This window comes from Molothrus aeneus, chromosome 2 (assembly GCF_037042795.1).
Source record: "Molothrus aeneus isolate 106 chromosome 2, BPBGC_Maene_1.0, whole genome shotgun sequence".
Classification (NCBI taxonomy): Eukaryota; Metazoa; Chordata; class Aves; order Passeriformes; family Icteridae; genus Molothrus; species Molothrus aeneus.
Genome location: NC_089647.1, coordinates 21,617,644 through 21,621,870, shown reverse-complemented (window position 1 = coordinate 21,621,870; position 4,227 = coordinate 21,617,644).

Sequence of the window (4,227 nt, the reverse complement as noted above, 5' to 3'; positions counted from 1 at the left end):
TCCAAGGAGGCTTCCTTGGCTTAATGACCTCCAGAGCAGCAATCTCCAGCTAAGACTTTGACTAGTAGAAGACAGGGGCTAGTTGTCCTTACCTGATGCCCTTTTCATTATTTCATGCCAGTCCTTAGAGCAGGAGGAGCAGAAAGAGCCGTAAAGGCTAGGATGTCATATTTCTGGCCTCCCGTGTGACATTTAAGCAAAATCCCTGTCAGCCACACAAAAACGCTTCAGTGGCAAAGTGTGTTGCTGCATTTACAGCAACATCAACTTGCCTTCTGGAGTTCAAGGAGAAAATGCTGCAGAACAGGACTCCCACTGTGGCTTTTTTCACTACCATCAAGGGCAATTTGGGACGGCAAAAGAGAGGGACTTAGAGAGTTATTTTTCTGCAAGGACACTGCTTCCCTGCAGACCAGCCCGTGACGCTGCCGGTGCCCCGGGCGGTGCCGTGCCCTGACCCTGTGCACGCGTGGCTGGAGCTGATGTGAGGCACCTCCGGCCTTCGCTCGGCCTGGCGGTGGCACCTGAGGCTCCGCCGTGCTCCTCGCTCCCCCGGCCTGACTCGCAGCTGGGCCTAGTACGGTGTGTGCTCCTTCCTGCTTGCTCCGACGCCACACTGCCTTCCCACGGCCACCTGCGAGCACGGGGCCCTTCCTCAGTGGAAGCTGCTCCCTCGCACACACGGCCCAGCCCAGCCCATTCCCGCGGAGATGCCGAAGAGCCGGGGTGCCGGTCCCTGCTGCTGCCGTGCCCCGCGGAGGTGCCGAGGAGCGGAGCAGCCCTTCGGCCGGGGCAGCGCTGTCTGGCACCGCCTCTGGTCTGGTATGCTGCCCAAACCAGTTACACCAGCACCGCTGTCCTCCCAGCCCCCACGCCCAGCTGGCCAGGACACTGGGAGGCCTCCAGGCAGACAGGGGCGGGGGTGGGCCCTGTGGAGCTGCTACAGCTCCTTCTTGGGTGCTGGCCAAGAAGGAAAGCCATGTGTCACCTTGCCGCACGTGATTTGGGACCAGCCATTGCAGACACTTGCTAACATCGCAGAGTTAAGCTGTGGCATCAGCAGGGCTATGCTGTAAGTCCTGGTGCAGAGCATAACTAAACAAGGGCCATCTAAGGAAAAATGTAAACCTCTCCATAGGGCTGTGGTGATCCTTATGTCTCACATTTTCCAAGAGGAATACTGTTTTGTTTCCCTGCTCTTAGCAGCCTTTTGACATCTTTCAGTCTTGGAGACCTTTATAGTAAAATTTGCCATATCTCTCCCCTATTTCCCTTAGGGTGAGAACTCTTTTCTAAAAGTCCTGTTCCTTCCTTTCCTTCACATACCCATCTGGTAGCCTGGGATCACACATTCATCTAATTTTTCCTGTCTATTTATTTTGATACCTCTCTGCATCGTCTTCTGTTCTCATTTCCCTCTCCTAATTCTCTAGATATTCCCAGATCCAGGGAAGCTAAAGCAGAGATTTTTGATGTGGAATCTGTGGGTCTGCAACAAATGTGCTTCTTGCTGAGAAAAGATGTCAGGAGAGAGAGAGAGAGGAGACAAGAAGCCTGACTTACCAGGCTGATGACCAGGCCTTTTTTTTCCAAGGCAAGCTTTTCTGAGGACTGACACAGTAGGTGGAAAGCAAATGGTTTTCAGAGAGATACAACTAGTATTTCATCAAAGGTCACAAGGAGCATGTATGACCAGGTCAGGGCAGGTGCATCACTCCAAGCCCTCTCATCCACCCCAGCACTTCCGTTCCACTGTGAGCCATAGACCAACTCCTCAGGCTGGAAGGCTTATGGTTCATATTAAAGAGAGGACTTTTCCCATCAGTTGCTGCTTTCCCACTTCATTCTGGTGAAAGAAAATATATTATCCTTCACTTGTCCTCACTTATGCTTAGAGTTTGTTCATGAGAGATGGGTCAGAGCTCCTGGGCAGATGTAAAGCAAATGTCAAATATGAAGGGAAAAATTCCGAAACAGTAATTTCACACCACCAGGTCATAGCCCTTCTCTTGAAGTAAAGGCCCGTACTGTTTTCTTGGTCTTAATCCACTGACGATTTTTCTACAAAAGCATAAAAGCAACATAAGCATTACTGAAAGAACTGACTTTATGCCAGGTACACATTCACACTCATAACTGGTGTCCTAAAGTCACAACCATGGTTATCCCCTTCTCCCCTCCATTTTGATTGCATTTGAAAAGAGCAAACGGTCCTCTAGATATGAATAACACAAAATGCCAATGTCCTTCACTCATCCTTGCAACACATATGGCAACACTGCTTTGACGACACATCTGTCTCGGCCTGCAGCTCAGCTGGTATCGGCTGTTGTGCAAGTGCTTCCTGAGAACCCCACAGTATTTTTAATGTGAAGCCAGCAGAGGCTTGAATTGGGTCAGATTCTGAATGAAGATCACTGCTTTGGTGGGCAGGGTGTGAGCAGCTGCCTGAGCCAGCACCACTCTGATGCTTGCCCTTTCTTTCCCACACACCACTGATCTGTACTGCTGCAGCTCCACAAGCTCTCTGGGTAAAGGCTGCAGGCAAGGAGTAGGTAGGGAGGTTTCAGTTTCAGGGAATTTATGCTTGACACCATTGGTGTTACAATGGGATGGGACCTAAAGCCCTGCTCACTACCTGGAAGTTTCATCCAGCCATTCCCACCTGCATTGCTGGCATGCCTGGGACAGCCCTGGCTGCTCACAAGACAGACCGTGCAAACATTGCAGACAAAATGTGCTCCAAGCCCTAACTTGTTGCAACACTTCTGGGGTTATAACCTGAATATGTAGATGTGCATTGTGAAAACTGGGCAACAGAAGGGATGAGAAATCAAACCTGCTGTGAGTGCTCAGGTTGCTTGTGTGCGCTTTAATTGGCTCTTCACTGTCCTGTGCTACTCCTGGTGACCTTGACTTCAGCAAGAAGGCTGCCAGCTTAGATGAAGCACAGACTAGCAGTGCTTAGCTGTCAAATTCCAGTTGGTGACTGTTGGCAAGATGAGAAAAGTGACTTTTAATCCTCAGTGGTTCATATCTCACTTGCAATAGGCCCAAATTAGCTGTTTGGTTCTGGAGCTGAGATCTGAATGGGGAACTGAAGCTGCTCTAACCCAAGGGAAAGGATTCAGGAGGCTCTGGTATAACTGCTTGTCTTGCAACAAACCTGTCATGTAACCATGCCCAGGTCACCTGGTTTTAGGCCCCTTACCTTACTTTCCTGAAAGCAGTGTAAGCACTGTTAGCAGACTACTGGGGGCTGGTACTCTGAGATCTGTAAGAAGTTTGGCCACTATATAGGCTCAGCAAAGTCCACAAGAAAATGGCTGGCTATCACCAACACTTGCCCCTTTCCTGCAGCACTTCACATGCATGGATGCAAGGTCTCAGTTCACCTAGAAAACTCAGGACAGGGATATTTGCTCCAGCTCTGCCTGTTTCCCATGTCCTGTGGATAAGACAGAGCTTCAGGCTCCAGGTTTGGGAACAAGTTACTCTCCTCAATGCTAAATTCAGTTTAAAAACAGCAGTATCATTTTTTTTTCTCACCTCCTCCCTCCCCCCAAGAGCATGAAGTGCCTTTCAGGTAACAGGCCATACTCAAGGATTCCTCAAGATGTTAGCACAGGAAATCTTGGCTTAGAGAAAGTTGCTGTTGTTAGGACAACATATATCACAAATGCTGCCATTGCTGCATACTCCCTGCCTGGTCCCAACCAGTCTCCTTATGCTTCACGGCCTTTCTCCCACTTGACAGGCTGAAAATGAGGTCAAATGCATTGGAAATGGTTTGTAACACTCTTTTCTGTGTATTATAAAAAGGCCCAAATGAAAGTATTTCAGAAGTAGCACTATATAAGCAGCAATGCCTAAGCTGAAATGTTGTATTAAAGGTGTTGTTGATCAAACTGCTGCAGCTGACTGACTTTGCATGGACAAGCCAGGCCAGTGGAGTCAGTGAGCCATTCATGCCTGCAAGGACCGAGGTGCCCTTTTCTCACACACCTGAGCAGCAGATCTGGTTAATGAGAATACATGGCTTACATTTGCTAGGTGCACCCATTCCATAGCAGCTTTTTAGCAGCAAATAGCAAGGCTGCACGTCTGGACCTGTACTGCTGCCTGGCCAAGGAGGAGGCTGAGTATAACCTATCAGATCTGCAACCAGAGGGCATGGCAGAATGGAGGGAAGGGAAACTAAGTGAAAACATCTGGGACATGGCAAAA